Source organism: Acomys minous (genome assembly GCF_964271855.1).
Source record: "Acomys minous genome assembly, chromosome: 3".
Taxonomy (NCBI): Eukaryota; Metazoa; Chordata; class Mammalia; order Rodentia; family Muridae; genus Acomys; species Acomys minous.
Window position 1 is genome coordinate 114,319,813 of NC_140485.1, and position 26,024 is coordinate 114,345,836.

Consider the following 26,024-nt stretch of genomic DNA (forward strand, 5'->3'; position numbering starts at 1 on the left):
TAGAAAGACAACTTCTGACATCCGGAGGAGTGGATCTGAACTGATTGGCTAAACTCACTCTCACCATGGCACAATAAAAAATGAAAAGACATAAGCAAATGTTACCTTTCACATTTCTTAAGAAAATGGTATTAAGAAAAAATGTATTAATGGGAAGCCAAAAAGTTCTTACACTGTTTATCAAACAGACTGTAGAATTTAAAAGATGATGCAGTTTGAACACAAACTGGAGACAACACAGGCAGTAGTTATCAAGCAAAGCATATTTGGAAATAGGACTTGTGTAAAGGTCAGAAAAACAAATCTGAGATGAGACGGATTCTTTTTACGTTATCCAGGAATGTGGGACTTGCGATTTTAACAAGTGTATTGCTAGTGCCTGGACTGAAGGTGGGATTTGCCCACTAGTGTCTGACACATGCCCAGACACTCAGAACAGTGGTGAGCCCTGGCTGAGCTGTGCTGTAGCAGGGGACTCCCCACAGGAGCTAGGCTGATGAGGAGTCTGGTAAACATAAGACAGCAGGACACTAGTGCAGACTCAAGGGCAGTTACAGCAGATCCCAACTGGCACTGCTTGGGAAGCTGTCGTCCTGACTTAGCTACTGATCATGCAGTCTTGGATAAGTTGTTTGGCTTTTCTGGTCCCTGATGTCCTCATCTGCAAGTGACTGTGGACTAGAGACCTTCATGGTCTTTTAAAATGCCACAAGATGCGCTGAGGAGGAATTAAGTGTAAGAAGATATCTGAATGTGGGGTGTGTGTGTGGCTTGTAAGTGTTACAGCTGGAGGGAGACAGGATGTAAGACTGCTGGATGTGGGGAAAGGACAGTGCTTGACAGCTGGAAATGAAAGCAATCTAGCCTGGGGCATGCGGTCCATCTTGGTGATCCCAGTTGACAGTAAAATCAAATAACAAATCCCAGCTTTCACTCAGTGCTTGATGGTTTTCCATGGGTTTTCCACAAATAATAGCAATTGATTTTCCTAACAACCTGCAGAGGTAATTAGAGCAGAAAGGTGATGAAGGCCAGCCTGGTGCTGCAAAACCCGCTAGCGGAGTGTACTCCACAGCCTCTCTGCTGCAGTGATGGAGACAGAAAAGAGGCTCAGATGCCTTGGAAACTCTGAGTAAAGGGGAGAGAAAGAGAGGTAAGCTTGGTGTCTGATTTTAGTGGAGGGCTGAATTTTTTTAGTAAAAACTGTATATATTCTAGAAGACAAAAATGTATAATTAATGCGTTTGAGAACCTGTGACGTGCCTTGGATGCTGACCACTGACCTGCATCAGGTTACTCGTGTTCCATGCTTCCTCCCCAACTTAACCCCCACACCTTTTCCTGAGTAGGAATTTACCTTTCACGGAGTCCTTGATACGACTATTCTGAGTGCCCGGTCAAAAAGGGAATGCCAGCGAACTATATAAAAAGGAGGATCTTTGGACCAAGGCGCTGTTGGTGGGATATGTAGGAGCAAGTTATTCTTTGGAAATTTCATAGCCAGAGGGGAAATTACAAAATTGAAAATAGGAGTATAGTGGAGCAGGAAGATGGAGAACTGTAGATTGCTTCCTGCAGTACCATGGCTACCCTTGTTCTGAACACCATGTGTGCAGAGGATGCTCCGGATCCTCTGCCATCATTCCTCTCGGGGTGAGGGACTCATTTAATTGCATGTACACATAAGGAACTAGATACAGCGATGGAGAACTTGCTCTCTGATGCAAATGGAAGGTCTAAAGGTGGGTCTTGCTTCAGTTGCTGGTGGAAACAGAGATGCACATGACTTTAGATGCTGTCTCTCCTCATTCACTAGTTCTGCTTCTCTCTGCATCAGTTTTATCCTGAGGTCTTTCAATGTGAAGGGAACAGTCACTGCCAATAGTTCCAACCCTGTGCTCTTGAGTTGGGATCCGTAAGAAAGAGAGATCCTGTCTCTTCCAGGTCCCACTTATACTTCTTTTGAAGGATTTGGAGGTGCTAGGGTACGGTGGCCACAGCATCCATCCCTATGAATGATAGAAAGTGTTCTGTGATAGCCTAGGTTTTCTTTTCTCTTTCTGTGTGTGGGCTTTTGGTAGCAGTCTGATGAGGAGGAGGCTAGGAAGATCACAGAGAAGTGGTATACAAAAACAAAAGATGCTCCAGGTAAAAACAATGCCCTTGTTACTCTATATAATTGCTTTCACCTACACAGGGATATATACTCTGCACTTAGGCAAGTCTGGTGCCCAAAGCCATGCAAATTCTAAAAGGTAGAACTTTGAACTAAGGGGAAGCAAAGTGGTGAAATAATGCTTTCTTGTCTAGACTTTATTAAAAGAAATGTGACTTCCAGAGTATTATCGAGTGCGGAGCCTATAATCTATCTGTATATTTTAAGCCATGTACTTTAAACAAATATGCACATGCCGTATTTCCAGCACATGGATTTCATTTTCAGAAATCCATCTGGAGGTCCTGAGAGTTGAAGAAACTTGCTTTGTTAATGATAGAGCCCGTGGACATTGGAGCAGAGAGGTGAAGTGGTGAACCCAGAACCATGATTTTCATAGCATTATGATGTTTGCTGCAAATGAGCAAGGACAAGCAGTAGACTCAGGTTCTAAATTAGAAGCTTGAGCTGCAGAAATCCGTGTTTGTGTGTTAGGATGAAAGCGCGTTTGTGGTCCTAGCAGTGCTCGTGGAATTTAATGAATCTGAAAGGATCAGGCAAGGAAGGCAGCTGGGGCATGGTCAGGGAGAAGGTAACTCCAACTGACTTGCACAAAAATAAGGCAGGGGTCATCGGCCATCCTAGATGCATGTGTGTGTGTGTGTGTGTGTGTGTGTGTGTGTGTGTGTGTGTGTGTGTATACACATGTGCACATGTGTGTAAGTGTGTGGAGGCCAGAGGTAGACATTGGGTTTTCTTCCTCAGTTACCTTCTGCAGCTTAATACTTTAGACAAACTCTCTCGCTGAACCTAGATGTTACCAGTTGCCTGGACTTACTTGCCAGGGAGTTTCAACAATCTGTCTGACCACTCCTCACCCCAATACTAGAGTTACAGATCTGTGCCACTACACCCATATTTTTACCAGAGTGCCAAAGATAAAAATTCCAGTCCTTATCAATGCCCAGCAAGAATGTTGCTATAGAGTCAATTATGGTAGCCTTTAAGCTGGCATTTGTTTGTGAACTACTGATACGACAGGTCCCATGGGCATGCTTTAAGTCACTGTATTATTTAAGCATCTCAAGAGACCTCTAATGTAAGAAAACTAAAATTTGGAAGAGATAAATAGCCAAAATAAAATTTTCATGAGCTGTAAGTGCTAAACCTGGATTTCCAACTCTCACCCCAGTCACCATAGCCTGTGCTGTAACCTAGGTGCAATATTATTTCTCAAGGCCATGGCCAGAATACATTGTATGAAGCCAAACGGATAGAGACAAGCTCAGTAGACCTTCTAATGTGCAATCTGAAGCATCAGTGATTCAAAGGGCACAGGAGAGGGCTCATTCATGTGACACTGCCAAGCATGAATCCTCACCGACACATCAGACAAGGTGCCAAGGTTAGGCTCCAGCAAAGTGTTCACATACATGGATTCTTGGTATGGGACTTGGCATCATCCCAGAGCCAGGGAAGGGAGCAGGACCGGGAAGATGAACAGGTGGGCAGATCAATAGAACAGCTACAGTTTGATTGTTGATCTGAAAACAGGAACCCGACCAGATGGCTCCACTTTAAATATCTTCCTGAGGTAAATCAATAGAATATGGGATGGGCATCTCCTCAGAGGGAGAAGGGATTCTATGAGCAGTCCGGTGCTGTGTTCGAAGGGGAGCTAATGCGCCATACACCTTAGATGTATCTGTTCGCACTCCATCTTCACAACAGTCCCGGGAAGATAAGTAGAATATATGTGCTCCTTTTGAGCCAAGGGATGAATCTCAGGGAGCTTAATGTTATTTGTCTCCTGGAACTTTGAACTCCTGGAGGCAGACAAGACCATGAAGGAGTTGGCACAGATTCCCATGTCTGACAGAATCTGGAATTCATTCCGCGTTTTCAGGGAAGTCACCCTGGTCTTAGCAGGGCAAGGTCAATTTCAAGTGTGAGTGTGAAGTGGGGAGGTGAGTGTCTGGTTATGAAAGAAGAGAGTATGAGATCAGAGCTGACCATGTAAAGAGTGTCCGGCGGGACTGTGTTTGGCATCTAGTAGGACCCTTCCCTCTGGTACGGAGTTCCTATCACCGTGCGGAGTGGATCCACTAGCAAGCCAGACACCTGAAGGGTTAATTTTAGTCTCTGCTTTCAGTTACAGAGAAGGAAACATCTGCTGGTGGCATGGCCTGGAGTTCCCCTCACACATATAGATGCCTTGCTCAGAAAGATGGAAAGTAGGAATAGACACACACAGAGGAATGAGATTGAGAGAGAGAATTCCACTGAAGACATGCTGAGTGTAGTAGCGGCCGTCTGAAGTCCGGCTTGAAAGGTTGTACTGTGGAATATGAACGGCGTAATGTCATTCTGCAGCAAAGGCAAAAGAAAGTTTCTATCGGCTTAGATGTATAGCTAGAGGTATGTGCATCTCTCTCTCTCTCTCTCTCTCTCTCTCTCTCTCTCTCTCTCTCTCTCTCTCTGTGTGTGTGTGTGTGTAAGACATGAAAATAAATTTACTCATGAGCATCTCGCATCTCATCAGAAAGTAAGGCTCAAGTAATTTTTCAGAGTAATGGAGAACCCAGAGCCAGCTACCGTTATGAAATACACACCCAGTAGTAACAGCAGATCATAAGTGCTATGATGAGAGAAAGGACCAGGAAATCAGAAATGCAGGTCATCCACCAGAGGCTTCTAGTAGAGGAATGTAATGTTGGGACTGTGCAAGAGCAGAGAGAGAAAAAGAGGGCACTTGGTTGGTGCCTTCCAGCTAGGACTCACCAGGAACTTCCCTGGGGGTTAACCAATTAGTTGTTGCTCATTAAAAGGAGGGAGAATGTGCCCAGGGGGTGGAGGTGTCTCAGGACAGGAGAGCCAGGCGTTATTGATACAGTTTTGCATGGTGTTCCGTGATTTGGGAATGGGGATTGCACTGTGACTCTGCGTCGTTATAAAGCTTAGCTAGAAGGTGGCAGGGCTGGAGAAGGGAGCACTGCAGTCGATAGAGAACCAGTGGCTCAGTCTGTGGCATGTGATTCACAAGCATGGGGGACCTTCGCCTTTGCATGCCCAACATTCGTGTAAAAAGGCAGGCCTGACAGATGCTTCCCGAGGCCTCATTACAGGGCCAGGGGATCCCCAAGGCTTGCTGTGCCCAGCCAGTAGGATCGAACTGCTGAACTCTGGATTCAGTGAGGGACCCTGTGTCAAAAACTACGGTGGAAAACACTTGAGGACAATTGACACTTGCCATCATCCTTTGGCCTAGACACAGACTCACAAACAGACACACACATACACAGACACATACACTCATACACACACACACTCACACGCACACATACACATAGAGACACACATGCACACACAGACTCACACACATAGACACACACTCATACACACACATGCACACACAGACACACACAGACACACAGACACACACAGACACACACACACACACACACACACACACACACACACACACACAGTAACAATTACCCAATGCAGTCAGATTTAGGTGAGATTTTGTCATTATTTGGGTCAGACAACATTCATGTTCATGTTTTTTCTCCCACTGGATTAAGAGATTAAGAGTTATTGAAGTAAGGGATTTAGTCTTATATGTAGTAAGTGAGTCACATATAAATAAACAGCTGCAGCACATTGAACTGAAGCTGTGGGTGAAAATTGAAATTTTGTGAAACCAAAACAATACAAGCTTTATTTATTTATTTTTGAAGAGTGAACTAATTCCAGAGGCACTGGGAAGAAAATATTTTCTTTGTTAAAAAAAAAAAAACAAAAATAACAAAAAACCAGCATCTTTAGGCTAAGATGAGGAGTGAATTAGAAAGTCCGCAGTATTCTGCTCAGGCAGATGTTAGTGTCAGAGAACTGTATTTTGCCTTTCTTGGTGATGGGAGGCAGACGGGCCCAGAGAACCTGTTCATGGGCACACACTCATAACACATCGATTACTCAGTATTTCTAAAGAATTATTTTTGTTTCTAAGTGCAAAGCAAAGCATACTCTCAATTAAAACTTTGGAAAAATACTTTAAGAATTAAAAATAGTGGGAGAAACCTTACCTGCAATTTTATGACCCAAAGGCATCCATAACGTTTGGCATTTTCGTCTCATTTTTAATAAGTTTTTTTCCATACTTAATATTACAACCCCCTCTATTTGCTTAACCTTATGTGTTAAACACTTTCCAGATTCTAGGCAACCTTAATAATGTCTGTTCAATGCTGGGTTACATGGGTGTGTCATGATCTATTAATCAGACCTGACACTTGGACCTTAAGGCTGTTTCCAAACATTTGGTATTATAAATAGTACTTTGATGAAACCTTTGTTCAAACAGGAGGATTTTTTTTTCTTTGAAATGAGGTCTAAACTATGTAGGTCTGGCTGGCCTGGAAATCACTATGTCGACAAGTTGTTCTCTTACCTCTGCCTCCAAGTTCTGGGATTAAAGGCGAGTGTCATCAGACATTTCTTTAGTTTTGTTTGTTTGTTTGTTCATTTTTTGTTGTTTTTGTTTTCAAGATAGGGTCTCTCTGTATAGCCTTGGCTGATGTGGAACTCACTTTGTAGACCAGGCTGGCCTCAAACTCAGAGATCTGCCTGCCTCTGCCTCCGAGAGTGCTGGGAATAAAGGTGTGTGCCTCCAAGCCTTGCTTGTTTCCTTACTTTTAAGGAATGGTATACATTAATTTGCACTCCATTAGATTCCATTAGATATAGTGTCTATGTGTGCGCATGTGTGTGCATGCATGCGTGTATACACACAAGAGCAGGTACATGAGTGCCATGGTCTTCACGTGGAGATCAGGGGCAACTTTAAATCCAGCTCTCTTTTTCTACCTCATGATAGTCAGGGATCAGACTCAGGCCTCAGGTCTAAGCACAGCAGTTTCATTCAGTAAGCTTTAATTCAGGTCTAAGCATGTCCATGCACGTGCGTGTGCACGCGCGCACACGCACACACACACACACACACACACACACACACACACACTAATAAATCTAAAACATAGTTTAACAGACTATTTTTAAAGTAAAATATGTGGAAGCATAGTTCCAAAAAGGCTATAAATTTATAAGACTCTTCATAATTAATAGTTGATTATCGTAGAAAATGAAGTTGTAATTGATGTAGCAGGGAGATGCTTTTCTCCATGTTTTAATTATATATATATATATATATGTGTGTGTGTGTGTGTGTGTGTGTGTGTGTTTGTGTGTGTGTATAGATATATGTATAGATAGATAGATAGATAGATAGATAGATAGATAGATAGATAGATGTAGATGAATAGATATAGATACAGATGTTTTGCCTGCTTGTATATCTTGGCACCACATGTGTTCAGTGCCTGAGGAGGACAGAAGAGGGCATAGGATCGAATCTCCTGGAACTGAAGTTACAGACAGTTGTGAGCCGCTATGTGGGTGCTAGACACTGAACCTGAGTCCTCTATAAGAGCAACAAGTGCTCATAACCACCGAGCCATTTCTCTAGCCCCTTGTGTGTTGTTTTTAAACAACAACAACAACAACAACAACAACAACAACAACAACAACACCACCCTTGATTTAAAGGTGGCTGCTAGCTTGTGCCGATTGCTGATTTCTTTCTTTGATTACCAAATCCTTTCTTCTAGAATATAGATTAATAAAATACTATGATGAAATACTCCTTGCCCTAAAAATATTACAAATGTTCCTGATCAAGAAGATAGGGACCCATTACTGAGAGAAAACTAGGGGAACAATGAAAGCGTCACCTTCTTTGTGATAAAGAGGGTGGCAGGTGAGAGCCACTCCCCAGGGCCTGTACTCTGCAGACTTGACTGTGTGTCCAGGGTAACGTGCAGTTCTGAGCATGCGCTGTGTGCCCGGTTCCTTAGTATTGCTGTGATAAAAACACCCTGGCTAATGGCAACTTAGAGGAGGGGAGGGTTATTTCAGCATACAGGCTACATCCATCATTGCAGGACATTGGGGGAGGAACACAAGCAGGAACTTGGAGTCAAATCTGTTTCCTATTCCACACAGCATTATGTCTGACCAAGGACCTCACAGCTGAAAACGCGCCGCAGAAACCGTCGCAGATGCTGCTCGCTAGCGGGTTCGCTTGGGCTCCGGCTTAGCTAGCTTTCTTATATAGCCCAGGACCTCCGGCCTAGGAAACAGTGGTGGCCACAATGAGCTTGCTCGCCTCAGTGGTGACGGCCACCATGAGCTGGGTCCTGCTACCTCAACTAACACTCAAATTAACCCCCCACAGACCAGTCTGATCTAGATCATTCCTCAATTGACGCGCGCCTCTCAGGATTTTCTAGGCTTCATCAAGTGGGCATAGTTAAAGCCCGGCTGGGGTCCTTTTCACTGTGCTCACGACCCCACACAGGGTCTCTGTCATGGAGCCGTGACCAAGAGTGGGCAGGCCCGCCCTCCTTATTCTTGATCGAGTGCCTTGAAAATGACCGAGGCAAGCTGGTCCTCGGAAGCAGCATGTGAAAACACCCACGATTTCCTTGAAGACTGTCGATTTCTACTTACTGACTTCCCCCCAGGAAAAAGCACATGATGATTCTGAGTTTTGAGGGTTCCGACTCTATCCATTTCTAAAGAAAAACCAACCATGGTATAGTATTGAATTTTCAGGCATTAACTTTGACTTTATCATAAGAAGGGGTGATTTATAATATACTTAAATCTCCATAAATATTTTGTTCTCTTAATATACTACATGTAGTTTACTTAATATGCGTACTGTATTGAGCCTTATTATCTATTAAGCCTTCTGCACCCATCATGCTGAGATGGGTTTTAAATGCCAACTTCACCTTGTCAACAGCTAGCATTTCTCCTTAAACTAATCTGCAGCTGAAATAAACATTATTTTGCTTTTCTTACATATTACAACTGTCTTATAGGTCTCAATCAACTTTGGACAAAGTCACTTATGTTTATTTGAGAAATAATTATCTGTTTCCTAGCTTGAGAAATCTTCTTATACAATGTAGATGTAGGAGTCTGTGCAGAAAAGTACGTCCTGTATGTTTATCATTCTCTCAGTGATAAGACATGAAGGTTCTGAGAGCATACGTGAAACGGTAAGTTTGAACTCAACAGGCAATTCATTAATTAGTAAGTGAGTCAATAACCAGTGTATACTGGCAACTACAGATGAGGAAGGGAGCCAAACAAAAGTGGCAGCTGAACTTCTTTTTGACGTGGGGAAAGCAGCAGGCATGCATAGGCACAGTGATTTCAGGTAGTAGGAAGGGTCTAATGTCACAGAGTGGTGGTCAGGGCAGGCAGCTGGAGCACTGAGATGAGACCACGAGACAACGAGGCGCCCGCCTCCTGCATCTGAGAAGGGAGTGGCATAAATTATACAGAAGAGCATCGGGAAGCCAGTGTAAGATTGTGCTTGGGGACATGATGGTGGAACAACTAAAAACAGGAGTTGAAGGAAAGAGTACAAAATGCCACCTCACTGTAGTCATGGGCAGCAGAACAGGAACAAAAACAATGTCCACTTAAGAGATTTTCTGTGATCATTAGCTATGCTTAGGATGAGCCGTGCGTCACTCATTGCCAGAAGCTTTACATATGCAGTGTTCACCTTCCAAGTTAAGCAAAACCAGAATGTATTAATTAGCATAAGTGAATAGGTATGCATATTTAATATGTATATAAATAAAGTTTCAGTAGAATCTACATAGTATTGAAGTATACCACAGAGCTTTTAATGTGAAACATATAGTTTTTAACTTTGCCTAGCACAATGCCTGTTTATTATATCCATTCAGTAAATGTTTTTTATTATATGAAAATGCCCTAATGGAATATAAAATCAAACTTAAGATACAATATTCCAGTTGTTTGAAAATGTTATATCCATTAACTACATTCTACATCTCACTAACATAAAAGTCTAAACAAAATGTTAAACATTAAAATATTGAAAATAAAAAAATATGTAACACACAGATACAATCACCTTTCCACACACCTTTCTTCCTCTCTATATGAGTAGGAACCTTGGGAAATTCCACACTTGTAAAGAGGCTTTAAGGGCCAAATGTAGTGGTATATGTCTTTAATCCCAGCACTTGGGAGGTGGCAGGGCCAAGTGACTCTCTGTGAGTTCAAGGCCGGCCTGTTCTATGTGATGAGCTCTAGGGCAGCCATGGATGCATAGAGAAACCCTGTCTCAGAAATCCAAAGACAAATAAAAATAAAACATTAAGGAGAAAAAAAAAGGTTTTATTAGCATCATGTGGTCCTATCATATCTTACTGGACACGTGGAAATTATTTATCTTCTGAGTTTCCCCATTCTAGGATTGACCTTTAGTCAAAGCGTCTCTTCTAACACCTGCATAGCCAAGAAGAAGAGGACAGCACAGTATAATCATCGATGTTTGTTAATGACTATTTAATTCACTGTCTTTTAGAAGATCTGTTTTTAAAGTAGACATAGGTGGCACCTGCTCCTGATTGAGGGAATGCTAAGTGTCTCCCACTGTGCTTGTGCTTAGGGGATTAAGGCATTTCTACGAAAGGAACTCAGGGTCTCAAGGACCATCAGCTGAGGCTGTGTCTTCAGCAAGACTGAGACAGGAAACAAGAGGCTACGCAGGACTCCGTGAGTCTTAAGTTTACAAAGGAGGAGTGGGAAACAGAACCCGGGACTTAACTCACAGCTGCTGCAATTTGGAAACCAGTTAAGTGATATTAAACCGCATCTCACGGAAGACAGGTGAAAAGGGCCACACAGGGCAGCCTTTCATCTCCACGTGACTATGCCACCTGCGTCCAGATCCTCAGGTCTGCGGATATTACCCGGGGGACACCCTGTTCTCCTGCTGCAGCTGCCAGAGGCTGGTCTGCTTGTTTGATAGGAGAGCCAGCATCTGGCATGCTCGGCAGGCCAGGAGCCTCACACTACCCATAGCCCACAAGCCTAGCAGCTCCCTGAAGCGCTCAAAAGCTCCCCACCACCCTGCTCTTTTTTTTTTTTGCTTGTTATAAACTCTTTTTAAATTTTGTTTTATTAATTTATTCATATTACATCTCAATGGTTATCCCATCCCTTGTGTCCTCCCATTCCTCCCTCCCTCCCTCCCATTTCCTCCTTTCTCCTCTTCCCTATCACCCTGCTCTTCATATGCTCTTATAACTTTGGAATCCAAGGTTCGACCCTGATGGGTTGCCCATTTCTGTCAGAGGGCCTCTCCTCTCATTCACTCCTTCAGCTTGTTTATTCTGAGTGCTCACCATCTATTCTCCTAAGCCCTGGGAATGTTACGGGAAGCAGAGCTCTCTATGACCCTTTTATTCTAGCTGGAGGAGACAGCACATATATATTTAATATGATAATAGGGGAGGGATAAAGCAGGGTTCTAGGGACAGAACGCATTGCACTGGTAATAGCGCACGGACACCATTTTGAGGTCTGACATGCAACAGAGATCTGAATGAGGCGAGGAAGAAATTGTTAGAATATATTGGGGAGGAATATCCCAGACCAGACTGTGGGACAGGGAGTGCAGAGACCCCGAGGACGCAGCATGAGAGGGCAGTTAGTTGGCTGACAATGTTGAAGCTCTTGGAGGCCAGTGCAACTGATCAGTGTTGCAGAAGGGAACCACAGGTCTTCTCCTGAGGAACAAAGCTGACATCTTCATCTGAAGACCGGAAACTCCTCTAGCCTTCACTCTCACAGTTGGTACTAGTCCTAGAAGGATCCAAGCCCTGAGAGGAAGCCTGTGTCTGCCTGTAGCTTTCTGTCCTGCCAGCCTGATCTGTAACGCAAGGTTCTTAGACAAAATGTCAGTGAAGGAGACACCGATAAAGACTGTGAAGCAGGAAGCCCAGAGAGGCTGAATTGAAGGCATTTTCATTTGTTTGTGAGCAAAATTTTGCTGTACGTTGTGAAGAGTGTGCCTTCGTGGGGGTTGGCACTGGGACTCTGAGAGCTGGGCAGATTATAAAAGCTTAAGTCTGGGGCTGCCATTAGCTTTTCCAAGGGCCATGTCCCAAGTTAAGTGTAGGAACACATGGCCAGTCCAATCCTTTCTCCTCTTAATCATGGTCCCTTAGTAAAGTGGGTGACAGGCCTAAATTAAGTATGGAAAAAAACTGTGACGTTTGGATTGCAGTTAATGACCTTTCAAAATGGAGAGACTGAAACCATAGGGAATGCTGAGAAAGATTACCTTAGGTCAGCATTGAGAGACCCGTACAGAGCTCCTGGGGTTCAGGCATGACTGTGTGATGCTTGCTGGGCTGGGATGACAAGGACCCATGTGGAGTCCTGTGAGGCCAGTGGTGACATCTGAATCTTGGTCCTAAGACCAGCATAAGGCTTTTTAAAAGGAGAATTGGCATGCATTGCTATAAAGTGCATGAAATGTCTGAACTTGATAGTATCTGAAATTCACTTTGCTCCAGGGCAGCCAGGGAGAAACCCTGTCTCAACAACCAACCAACCAACCAAAAGTCACCTTGCAAACAAACCCTTAGGCCTGTGAGAGAGTTCCTGGGGGATGAAGATTCACCCTAAATGTGGGCAGCATCATGCTGTGGGTAGTGTTCCTGGACTTTACAAAAGGAGAAATTCGCCTGTGCTGCACCACCAGGGCAAGCTCTCCAGCACTGCCCTAGCTAACTCACCCGATGCTGCAGCCATCAAGAGGAAGGGTCAGTCCTCCTGCTCTTATGTCCTCGAGGCCACACTCGTGCTCATTACTAATTCATTCCCACTGTCAGCTCCACCGCTTCTTTCCAGTGTAGTGGGACTGTACTTTCTGAATATTTGAATATTAGCATCTCATGAATTGTTTTTGTAACACATGGTTTTTAGACCAATGGTGTATTTAGCATTTCTAAGTAGACTATTGATATGGGGGGGGACTGTAAGGAGAGTATATGATTTCGAGGAGAAAAGTTTGCATAGCTAACAGAAAACGTATTATGAATATATTTGAGCTTGTTCAAATGGAATCTGTTGTTGAAGCTAAGCTTGGCATCTCCACTTGGGAGCTCTGCTTCGTCTACTCTAGGAAATGGTGGGCCCTAAGAGAACATCACATTCTTATTCTCATTTACCTGCAAGAAAAGACAGAGTGAAGAGCCGCCAGAAGTACATAAAACTAATGTACATTAATTGAAAATCAGCCATGTGTACACACTATTAGAGGTGATTAACCACACTTATTTTACATTTGCTCTCTAGTTTAATATAGTCTTTTAATTTTTCGAAAATTATAATATTGAAATTTATAAGTTAACCTAATTTATACAGTGAAGATTGTCAAAGCACTTAACAGGGCTTACTATGTTTCTAGTGCTCTCTGAAGTTATGATTTAAAAGCATTAAGCGAGGCTGGGGAGATGGCACAGTTGGTAAAGTCTGCTGTTGCAAACTTGATATCTGAGTTTGGATCCCTGTAAACACTGAGCTTGGCTGTATGTGTTTATTCCTTGGGCTCTGGGATGGATTCCTGGAGCTTATTGGCCAGCTAGCCTGGCTGATTCTATGAGCTCCAGGTTCAGTGAGAGATTGCCTCAAAAAGGTGGAAGATATCCAATGTCAACCTGTAGCCTCCACACAAACTTTCATGTGTGAATGTGCGTGTGCGTGCACACACACACAGGTGGGGGAGCAGGGAGGAAGGAGGGAAGGAGAGTGTGTTAAAAGCTCTTTTGGATCTTGACTCTGTGAAAGTTAACTGCTCTGGGTCTCATATTGATCAATTAGTCTTCAATACAACCATTAACATATTTCTTTCTTTCTTTCTTTTCCTTTCTTTTAGAACAGGGTTTCTCTATGTAGCCTTGGCTGTTCTGGACTCGCTTTGTAGCCCAGGCTGGCCTCTAACTCACAGAGATCCACCTGCCTCTGCCCCGCAGAGTGCTTGGGTTGTAGGCACGAACCACTGTGGCCGGCTCATTTTTCTTTTCTTACTTGACTACTAGGAAGGGAGGCTGACCAGTGGTCTTGACAGTTCCAGCACAAGTGTCCACCAGCTATGAAAGACCCACATCAGAAAAGTGCGTCGAGCAGCAGTAGACACCGCGTGGCATGCTGCACCAGCAATCTTTCTATCCTTTGAACCCAACCTCTCCAAAGTATTGCTTTCACCCCTGAATTCTGTCCCTTTCTGTTAACCACCCCTGAAGGTGAACTTTGAGGTAGGGAACAGAGCTCCCTTCCAGAAGAGAGAGAGGACTTATATGTCTGTGGAAGTTGACTTCCTCTCAAAAACATACACCTATTGCTAAAGTGAGGTGTAGATAGCCATCGGTCAGCTATTGTGCCTGAGATGACCAACTCTCTGCGATTTCAGTGGTCTTGAGAATACAAGTGCTAGCTTCTGTGGCAACATCTAGTGATAGTCCTTGAGTTGCCTGCCCTATGCCAGACAATCACAAAGACTTGGTATTATACCTGACAAATGGGAGACAAAAGACACACCCCCACCCCGATTGAGACCCACAAATAAAGTTGGTGCTAAGAGTTATCATTTTAAAGTCTTCAGGTGTAAGGAGCTGGCAGGCTTTTTTGGGTTTCATCTTGGAGCTCCACTGTTATGTAATAAGATTTGAGGGGTGGCCAATTGCAGCTTAGTATGGAAAGGCTACTTAGCCAATTTTCCTGTCTCTGAATGGGAACCCAGTCTCCTCTTTCCTCTTCCAGAATTCACAGCCACCTGGCTGCATTGCTGAGCTGGCACCTCTTCAAAGATAGTTTTAAAAATACAGAGTCCACTCTTTTACTGATGTAGTTATCTATTACTCAAGACCTTTGTTTGAAATAAGAGTCCATTGCCAGGAATAATCTGAAAATCATCAGGGATGATTATTTTTTCAGTGTGATCACCAAAGAGCCAAATGGCTTCACCTCTCCGAGCTCCTGCTTGGCTCCATAGCTACCTCTTTGGAGGGGCGGATGGGGCGGGGCTATAAAAGGTCATGTAAATAAAGGGTTACAGTGTGTGTCTTAATGTGGCTGGTTCTCTGCTCCTGGATCTAATTTATGAATGATTGCCTTTAATTATATCATTAGCAAGGTTACTATGTAGAGCTCACTTCACACTTCTAGCATTGAAATGAGTGATTGATTTTTGGGACAAGATGGGTCTCCATCCCATACCTCTCTCAACTTCTCCCTGTGTCTTATTGAGGAAAGAGTAAGGCAGACGAACCTAGAATGAGCTTTGATATCATCATTAAGTCATACTTTAAAAAATATATTTTATTAATTTATTCATATTACATTTAAATTGTTATCCCATCCCTTGTATCCTCCCATTCCTCCCTCCCTCCTATTTTTCCCTTACTCCCCTCCCTTATGACTGTGACTAAGGGGGTCCTCCTCCCCCTGTATATGCTCATAGGGTATCAAGTCTCTTCTTGGTAGCCTGCTATCCTTCCTCTGAGTGCCACCAGGTCTTCCCCCCCACCCCCATCTAGGGGACGTGGTCATACATGGAGCACCAGAGTTCGTGGAAGTCCCCACTTTCCACTCAACTGTGGAGAATGTCCTGTCCATTGGCTAGATCTGAGTAGGGGTTCAAAGTTTACTACATATATGGTCCTTGGCTGGGGCCCAGGGGTCCTGTGAAAACTAAGTCATACTTTTATGACCAGGTTTTCCCAGACCCCTACCCTGCCCACCTAGGGACTGGATGAGGAGATGAGTCACCCGCCAGGGGGAATTGTGTGTTTCTCAAAGCTGGTGTCACACACTGTTGTGCACATAACTTCTTATGGCCCCAAGCCATTGTCCCTGGGGTTATTGAATTTGTCAGATTAAATTTCAATAGCAGAGTTTTTTTTTTAGGTATCTGCAGCTACAGAGAAGGTGGTGTGTTTTCAAAATGCAGGCCCTGTCAGCCAAGAACGTTAGGCAGTTCAGAGGAGGAACACGGAAGGTTGAGAAATGTTCCTCTTTGTGATTGCTCAGAAGTCAGCAGTGTCATTCTACCTGGCCGGGAACGGAGGTCTGTGAGGTAGCAAAGCCCAAAGATGTAGGCAAAGTGAGAGGAGAGCTGGCACCAGTGGAAGCCAGCCCCTCAGGAGCGCCGGCAACTGTGGACAGCCCAGCTCCTTTCCTGGCCTCACTGTGGGGTTTTGAAGCATTCTTGAATCCATCTTGGCCAAACTGCACGTGAACACCTGGATGTCTTGTCACAGCAGAGGATCTGGCTCAAAGAGCTCTGGTTCAGCTTTGGGCCCAGAACTCGCTTTCTAAGTCTCTTTGAAAACTCTGCTCAGTGATGTGGTGTGATGCAGTGCCTGCAATTCAGTGATCCTTGTTTTCCAGGGATTTTTTTTTTAAATTTAGCTTAACATAAACATGAGAGAAATGAATATCAGGAGGTGGTGAGTACTGTCTACACTGCAAGTACAGAAGATTATTTTTCTCTTTGTAATTTTTTTGATAACTCTAAAAACTACCAAAAAGAAATCCAAGGGAATAATTTACTCAGACAACACGAGAAAAGAAACCCTTAAGTACTTTCTCTACATATAAATTGGCTTGAATCAGCTTTTATAAGAAATAAATTTATCCTTTGTGAGTACTTTTTTGAAGTAAATTATAAGCATTTGTCACATTAGAAAGATTTTTTTTTTTACATTATGAGAGTTTTTAAAAGCAGGACTCTCTAAAGGCTATATAATATTCTCCCACCTGCTGTTTTAATTAATGAAAAGGAACATTAATTTTTGTAACGAATTTACATCATATTTTTTAATTCAGAAAAGAACCCACAATTCCTAGATGCATTAGTTCATGTGTGCCCTCACTAAAATCAAGAATAACCTTTAAGTGAGGATCAGGTTAGAGTTCAGTGAGTTTGGCCATGGACCAATAATTTTTCTGGTGGAATATTTTTTCTTTCTTTCCTTTTTTTTTTTTTTTTTTGGTCTCTTTTCAAAAGCTTGAAAGTACTAGTTTCCTGTTTGGTTTGTTTTTCTTCTGGTAGTTCAGCTTGCATTTATTTCTACCACAGAATCTTGTCCACTTGTTAAAACCCCTGAAGGCCACTCACAGATGTTGTATAAACATGTGGAAGAAACTGTGTGAGAACAGAGCACTGGTGTGTGTGTGTGTGTGTGTGTGTGTGTGTGTGTGTGTGTGTGTGAGAGAGAGAGAGAGAGAGAGAGAGAGAGAGAGAGAGAGAGAGAGAGAGAGAGACACCTGCTTTTTAACACCATGCTTCCTGCCTGTGCGTTAGGGAAACTTGTTTAATAAACACTCTCAACGTGTTAGCCAGGAGACACTGGGCCTTTTCTGTAGGAGGCAAAAGAGTCCGGGGCTACTTATGGCACACTGGGATTCAGAGCTCAGTAACAGCCCGCCTTGTGTCAGGGCCCCAGACACGCAAAACCAACCAGATCGTGGCTTTTTAGAACCTTTTTTTTTTAATCTTAATCTTTTCTCTCTTTACCTTTAATTATTATTGTTACATGTACATATACATGAAACTCTCTATATATACAATATACAAATGCAGCCTGCTGAGCCCATTTAGTGTGTTTTCAGAGCTGACCATTTGGGATCAGATAACCACTTGGGGAGGGTGGGTCACCCCGGGAGAGTGAGTCATCCCCGGGGAAGACTGATTTTCCTTTTCTTGGCAATCATTAGTTGCCTGTGGTTCTTCCTCTGGTGTGGAGCTTTTGATATTCCTCCCATCCACATTGGCATGTCAACTGGTGTCACTGTTCAGGCTTTGTTTAGGCGGCCATACTGTTCCAGTCTCATGGATGCATCCCCCCCTGTTCTATGGAGAAGACACCATCTCACAGCTGGGTCCCTGGCTCCTAACACTCTTTCTGCCCCTCTACAGTGTTTACTCTGTTGCTAATCTGTCTGAGTTCATGTGCTTTCCAGATGTAGTTTAATGTTGGGAATTTATGAGACCATTTCTTTTATAAATTGGGTAAATGAAACAGATGCCTTATTTTGGCACCCAGAGTTCCTTGCAAGGAACATTTTTAACGTGAATTTGTGCCGGGTAACCTGTGCTGGAGAGTGGGTACTGTGAAGTCGGTTTGGCAGGTCACTATGCCCAAAGGACTGTCAACATGACTGAGCACTCACTGCATCTCCAGCCCTCCTCCTCCACCTACAGCCCCAAAGATGGGGCCCTTAAGGACAAGCTCACTGTCTAAAGGAAAAAAATAATAATTACCACACCCCATTCTGTTTGAAGTATGGAGATGTATCGCCTTGTAACTGGGGACCTCTTATTTCATTTTCCCTTTCACAAACCTGGTCTAAGAGTCTGAGCATCAGGCAACACACAACACTGTACAGTTTCCCACATCATTATGAGTAAAACAGGAAGGATTTTCAGGTGAGTTTTGGGGGGTCTACCATTGGGCTTTTGGGTATGCTTTGAAATGCAAAATAGGCGGCTGAGACATTATCCCCTGTTGAGGAGAAGAAAAAAAAATAATCCCAGTTTTCTGAAGCCATGTTATTCTGAAGACAATTATTTTTGCATTTATAAACACACATTTAAACGTGAAGTGTCTAGAATTTTCTGTTCTTTAATTCTCCTGTGTCTGTGTATCTGGGCATGAATTAAGTTAGAATAAGACAACTGACATTTCTTTCGAAAAAGAAAAAAAGGTATCTGTGGTATTGAAAAAGATTTACGGACTTTGAACTCATAGGGAGACACAGCCCTTTACTTGAAAGATAAATGGCTTCTAAATCAGGGACTAGCATCACGGCTATCGATAGAGGGAGGGGATGGGGCCACTAGGCAACACCTGCGTGCTTTGAGGTCCTCTCTGACAAAAGAAGTTGCTGTATAATTGGCTTGGAGTGGGACTAAAAGCTGCTGTGGTCCAAGCTGCTGGAGCCATAGTGAGAGATAATTGCTCAAAAGGTGTACTTTTTATAAGGTAATGGTAGAGTCGCTAAAGGCAACTGTGTTATTGTCAGCCACAGAGATTTGCACATGGGAATTGGGAACTTTTCAGATCAGTCATGAACATCAAGAAGTCTTCCAATCACTTCAGCTTTGTTCTCTGTGTTGCCTTAGAAGAGTGGAAAACAGGCCCCCATGCTTACCCTATGCCTTCCAAATACCCGCTGCAGTAAGAACCATAGGCCTTTCAGGATGACCGTTCGTGTGCGCTTGAGGGTGTGTGTGGTATCAGCATTAAGTTATTGTTTTCATTCTAAACAAAAACATACTTAGAAACCAAACAAAATTATATCGATAGACGTGAATTTGGAAACCCTTTCAAGAAAGCAAATTTTCTAATTAGTAAACATGTTTTCATTTTAGTCATCTTATCTTTAATCTGCTCAGAGGCAGTATTGCCTGTTTGCCACCAGGAGCTTCTGCAAGCCAGGGCCTTTGAAGGCTCCATTGCCAGCCATCCGTGCCTAGAGACCCTGGCTAACGCTGAGGCACTTGGGCGATGATGGAATTTGCTCAGTCACCAACGTCCTTCAGTGCTTTTGGAGAGAATAGAAGATGGCTCAGTTAACTGTTCCAAGGGGTGGGGGTGACCTCTAAAATCCCTTTCTACACCAAGATGGTGGAGCTAGACACCAGGACACTTCAGAGAAAGAATAATGAGTTGCCTGTTTGCACCTGTCTGCCAGCTTACTGGGCTTATCAGAAAATAATATAAAAAGATTATAGGCTTAAAAAAAATCACATAGTCCTCTTGGAGCAGATGCTTATGTCTGGATGAAGTTCCTGAAAACCCATTGTCTGTCTTTTCAGTTCAATCATTTACTTGGCCACATGATTCCCACGCATCCGCAGGTGTTAGAAGAGCCCACAGGGATCCAATATGTAGAAGATTTCTAGACCAGATATGTGGGTGACGTGGCTCCACTATGATGCTCTTTCTAAAGGTCATCAGCCATGAAACCCTCTGGTAGTTGTGCTCGGGAGTGTCATATTTCCACTTTCTGACTAGAGCAGCTTGGAGCTCTGTCATGTTCTGGAAGTGAAGCGTGGGGTGGGTTCCCTTGGGAAGATTTTGGAATTCTGTTTGCTTTTGGGGGTAGGAAAGGACGCAGGGATGGATGTGTAGATGCCTTATGGAATTGAAAATTTATAGATAAGTTTCTGATGCTCAGAGTCTCCCTTTCCAAGGTGAAAGTTTTCAGATTGTGTGTGTGTGTGTGTGTGTGTGTATATATATATATATATATATATATATATATATATATATATATATATATATATATATATAAACAGAACTTACTACTTCCGAAAGAGGGAGATAACAGGTTAGACTTTATTGCTTTTTGTTGAATTAAGAACTAGTAGGATCCTCTGGGCATTATAATCCTTTGACCAATAATCTAAAAACAGCAAAACAAAACAGAACAACCTCCCCCCCCCAACAAACAAAAACAGAACAATAACAAAACCCCAAGTGAAACAGTCGAGGGCTTAGGCCATGTGATAGATCTGACACATGCCACAGATTGAACATAAAACATGCTCTCTAGGCTCATGCCCCAAATGCTCATCCTGTAGCCGGTGGCTCTACCTCGGAAGGCTGTGGAAGCAAGGAGGTGACACTTAGCTAGAACTGGATCATTTGGGGATATCTGCCTGAGATTCCTTGGCCACTTCCTGTCTTGTTCTTCACTTCCTGGTTTGCCATGGAGTGGACAGCTGTCTTCTGTCATCTGCTTCTGCTGACATCATAATGTCCTGTCATGTTCTTGGGACCAGGTGGCAATGGTTCTTGAATCCTCTGAAACTGTGAGTCAAAAAATACTCCTGCCCTAGGTTATTTCGTCATTTATTTTGGTCACAGCCATACAGTAGTTACTTAGTACAATCAGGAAACTGGAAAACGTGAAAGGAGCTAGTGTCGTCTCTGGAGAGCAGAGGGCTTCTATTATTTATATTTAAATAAAGGCCCTGAAACCTCCCTCCTAAGGAAAAAGTCAGTTGAAAAGGCGATACATTTTAACTACAAGTTCAGGGTACTCACTACATAAGTATTTTCTAAATCTGATAGGCTCAGAATGAATCACACAGCATAATGCTATTGGTGCCTTTAGTTAAAGGCCATGAGGCCTGTCCTTGGGTATAAGAGTTCATTGCTTATTTGAGATCTTGTTTCTAATGAACTGTGCACATTATTTATTGCTCATGCATGTTTTCACATGTGCATAGTATTTCATGATTTACATTCATATGCCCTTTTTTCTTTTTCTGATGAAATCATTAATTCCTTTGATTAGGGCCATAGTTTGATAATCATGCTTTCTTAGTCTCCTAACTAGAAACAATGACTACAAACTGCCACACTTATAATATGTATTTGTAATCCTATTATTCAAAAGATTCTTGAATCATTCAGTTGTAAACACTGAAATTAAAGGGAATGAAAATGGAAAACTTTACAAAAAGTCTTACAGAAATATGAGATTACTCCAATTTATGGGAATTACATAAACCACTATAGAGTATGTGCTTGAAATGCCATGTAATTTATGATATCTACACACATCATTTAATCACCCACAATAATTAAGGAAGAAGGCAAACAGACTCAGAGGAATTTTTTTTTTAATTTCTGGAGTAATAATTTCACAAATAAAAGATAAAGAGCAACTTAAATAAAATACAAAATAAACAGAAATAAAGGTACAGCCAATGCTATAATAGTCCTAGAGCTACCATCTTTAAATACATTGGTTCCCTTGGATTCACATAGATCTGAGGCTCTTGTAATACAGTCCTCTGTATTTTACAAGAGGGAACAAAGATTTAGAATTCATACTCAGTCACATAGCAATATGTAAGTGAGGCAGATGCAAATGAGGGCTCTCCTGAATTTCAGCCTAGGGCATGTTCCCCTGTAACACGTGACCAGAGTCCCAAGTGTGGACTTTGTCCATGTCATGGTAAATGCTGTGAAGGCACGTGTTGGGATTAATGGTGCTTAGTCACCACCAATGCATTAGTGGTAAACAGTCCACACTGATCATTGCATTAGCTGAGGAGAAGAAGCTAGCCACAACATGCAGAGAAACAGGAGCAGAAGACACATACTACAGCTCAGCAAGCCAGATATGCCATGCACTAATGGCCACTATGAGAGGCAACTTTCCAATATGATGGGCTGTGTATGGTAAGTTCTATTTTAGGACTCACGTTGTGTCTCTCGGTAAGGAAAATGGCTGACATTTGTTAATGTGTCGCCTTCATACATTGCTAAGTACTTTGTACATGATCTCCACTTGATCCTCATGAAGCAGCACTTCCTGTAAGTGTTCTGGAAACTCAAGGTTGTTTCCCAGGTTCTGTCTATACAGACTCCCCGAGCTTTGGCTCACTGGACCCTCTGAAGCACCTTCCCTCAACCCACCATTGTATCACCACCACATTTTAAGAAACAATTTGAAAGTAAAGGGTGTTATAAACCTGAAGGTGATTTACAGAGTTAAGATGAATTCCAGAGTATAATGTCCCTCCCCTAAAATGGCTAACAGAAAGAAAAATGATAGAACACTTTATAATTTTGAGAAGCTATTACTTTTAAATGCAGAAATTCACTGGCTGCCAGTTAGAACAGCGACTGAGTCTGAGAGATTCATTCAGTTAGAAACTTTCCCAGAGTTCTGAGAAACAATTGGAACTTCATTTTTTTTTTCAGTAATTTCAAAATGCTGCAGTGAAATTTCCAGGTAAGTTAAGGGCTTGGTTCAAGATTCCATGAGCGCACTTTATGAGATCAATGTCCAGTGTCACAGCAAGTCCTAGCATATGTGTACACTTCTCTGTTAGTATACTTATAAAGATGCCAGGGACTTAGGGACATTCATTTCAAAAAGTGTTGCTTTCATGTATTTATAAAGGTGGGCTTTTTTTCATGTGTGTAATTGCAGTGCTGGGGAGGCGGAGACAGGAGGCTCCCAGGAGCTCACTGGCTAGTCAGCATAGCTGTTGTGTTACAAAGCAACAAAGAACACTCCCTCAAAAATAAATAAATAAAAGATAGGTAGATAGATAGATAGATAGATAGACAGACAGACAGATAAACAGACAGTAATACTTGAGGAATGACACTCAAGGTTATCTTGTTGCTTTCATACATATGCACACACAAGTGCACACAAACACACACATTCACACACACACACACACACAATTAAGAAATCTGAGCCATGTTAAACTGCTCTCTTGACACCCAAAATTTACTAATAAAGGCTATTTTTGCTTACATGTTCATTAAGTACAAGAATGGCTAGATGTGTTTCTGTTTCAGGAAGAGTCTGGTTAAGTGAGGGTTACCTAAGGCCTGACAGACAGGACTGCTAGTCATATGCTTTTGTTTATTATCTCTGTAGTTTGGATTCTGGAGATATCCAATGGTATCGTCCCCTTCAACCTGTTCAGCTTTATCCAAGCCTTCTGCACATTCTAACTGTAGGGACAGCCAAATTAAATGTGTCACACTTTAGTCAAATGGCCACTGCCTTTTCCTGTATCACAGTGCTGTGACATGCATTATGTAGGATGCTGCTCTGCAAAGAACAGAAGTGTGAGAGGGATGTGGGGTCAGAGTCACTGTGTTGTCTGGTGGGGAAAAAAAGCCACTTAATCTCAAAAAGACATTTCTGAATTTACAAAGCACAACCACACGGTATATTTCCTAGGACCCCTGGAGTCTAAATAATGAAGTAGGTGAAAAGGTTTGGCAAGCATTGCTGTTCATGCTATCCTTTAAGGGGCAAACTCTGTCCTTTTTACAGAGAGTTTTCTTCTGTAGCAAGTAGAGGAATACATTGCATACAGCGGTATTTATATTTAATAAACTCCAAGAATAGATTCAGACTATAAGAAACACTGCCCAGTAAGGAGCACATGGCCACTCAAACCAGGTGTCCACTCATTAGCCTGGAAAATTGCTTCTTGTAGAGTTTGCTCTACCCTGAGCCTGCTCTGATCTCCCAAGGCCACCCTGACCTCTTGTCCCCTGCCGTGGTCTCTGTCAGCTTACTTTCATTAAGGGTTTCTGAGCCACTGTGCTATTGATAGTTTGGTCCCAGTAAGGTCTCTGCATCATGAGGTGCCTTGCTGTGGTTCAGAGATTTCTCTCCTACACACTAACAGTGTGCCCCCATCTCTAGTTGTCTTAAGTCTTCAGACTCAGCCTGGTGCCCTCTGGGAGCAAAATTTCCCAGATGCAGGATGAGTGCATGCTGTATGCCGTCACTGCTTGGAGATGGAAAACTGGGTTGGTCCTAGTTTCCCTTCCTGCCCAACTGCCAGCCTGCAGAGTAGCCTTGGGTTGTCCTGGGGTCATAGCCACTGCTCCTGCCTAGCAGAAACGCTGAGCTCCATGGGGAGGCTCTGAAGAACCTTGCATGCTGGGCCAGGGAGGGAACTAAGCTGGGAAAGTACTTGTCCTGCAAACTGAAGACCTGGGCTTGATCATCTGAGCCCACAGTTAAAAAATATAGAAGAGAGAAAAACAAACAAACAAACAAAACCCAGGCATGCTGGTGTGCTCTTGTCATCCCAGAGCTGCTGAGAGATGGACACAGGCAGATTCCTGGAGCTCCTGGGCTGGCCACCCTAGCTTAGCAGGAGAACTCCAGGGGCTTCTGGGAGACTATCTCATAAGAGCAAGGTTGGCGGCTCCCGAGGAGTAACTCCCAATGTTGATTTTTGGGCTGCACATGTGTCTACCCACACATGTATATTCACCTGCATAAAAATGTACACACACAGACACACACACACACACACACACACACACGGAGCTAGGGAAGGATGAACTACTTCAGAAAGTAACTGGTTATAGACATCTGATCGGTCCACTCTGTGCATTCTGGTTTTATTCTGAGCCATAAGCTAAGCGCCCTTCCTGAAGCCATGAATACCACCATCTTCTCAGATGGGATGTTGGCTCTGTTTTTTAATCTTTCCCACAATGGGATCTTCTCTTCCCCCATATCCCATTATCGAAAAGAGTTATGCCCTGTGTTCTCTCAAAATGCAAGACAATCTGAGTCCAGCCGGCTGAGACTTTAGTCTTCAAGGCTGAGGTTATTATCCTAGAGTGTTCTCCACTCACTCGGGGGCTGCAGCAGCCACCTAGAGCCACAACATCCTCTGAAACACATCTCCAGCTCGGATGCTCCACTTACTGCCAGGGTTGTTTCCAGCCCGTTAGAGAGCTCAACGCACATAAACAAACTCACCACCGTCTTCAGGGCTCCCTCTTCCCGGGGGATGGTGTAGCATTTTAGTGCCAGGATGTTCCTTCGCCACTCACGGTAGCCCCGTGACTCACCCACTCTCTTTGCTTCATTTTCCCTATCAGGCAAATGGAAACCGGCCTTCCTGGGCTGTTGTGAAGATTAAATTAGGCAGCACGAGTTACATACATGAGGTGGTGCATGTGACTCGCTTAGAAAACAGTGTCCAGCCCACATCGTAAGTGCTGAACACAACCAGTATCTAAACATACGCTTTAATAAGATACCCAAGAGCCATTTTCAACCGTGTCCTCACTATTTACCTCTTTAAAAGAAAATAATCCCTATAGTTTTAAGCATCTATCTGTGGCTTCAGTCGTTATTCACCTCAGGTACCATGGCTTCATGTTGGCCGAGGTTAGTACAGTAGCCAGTTAGCCTGTCTCTTTTCTCCCCCGGTACCCCTCCTACCTATCTCTTGTCTTGTCAGGCTAGATGTACTCTTTAGTATCCTCTGATGGTTTCTAGTGAACCTGAGAACAGCCTTTCTTCCTCACCTCTGACCTGTTCCCCTCTCGATCTCACCATCAATAACATCCCAGCTCACCTTAGCAACCCAAACCACACC

At 43.2% G+C, this 26,024-nt stretch overlaps 1 protein-coding gene across 3 annotated transcripts in view; it reads left to right on the forward strand.

Moving 5' to 3' along the window:
• Positions 1 to 26,024, forward strand: part of TMEM200A (transmembrane protein 200A) — a 67,273-nt gene that overhangs the window by 2,584 nt on the left and 38,665 nt on the right. Inside the window, exon 1 of one of the 3 annotated variants that reach the window (XM_084777743.1) lies at positions 20,900 to 20,939. The exons of the other annotated variants lie outside the window; for them this stretch is intronic. The gene's annotated coding sequence lies outside the window, so the exon portion shown is untranslated. Of the gene's footprint in view, positions 1 to 20,899; positions 20,940 to 26,024 lie in introns of those variants that run through there. 3 annotated transcript variants of the gene reach the window in all.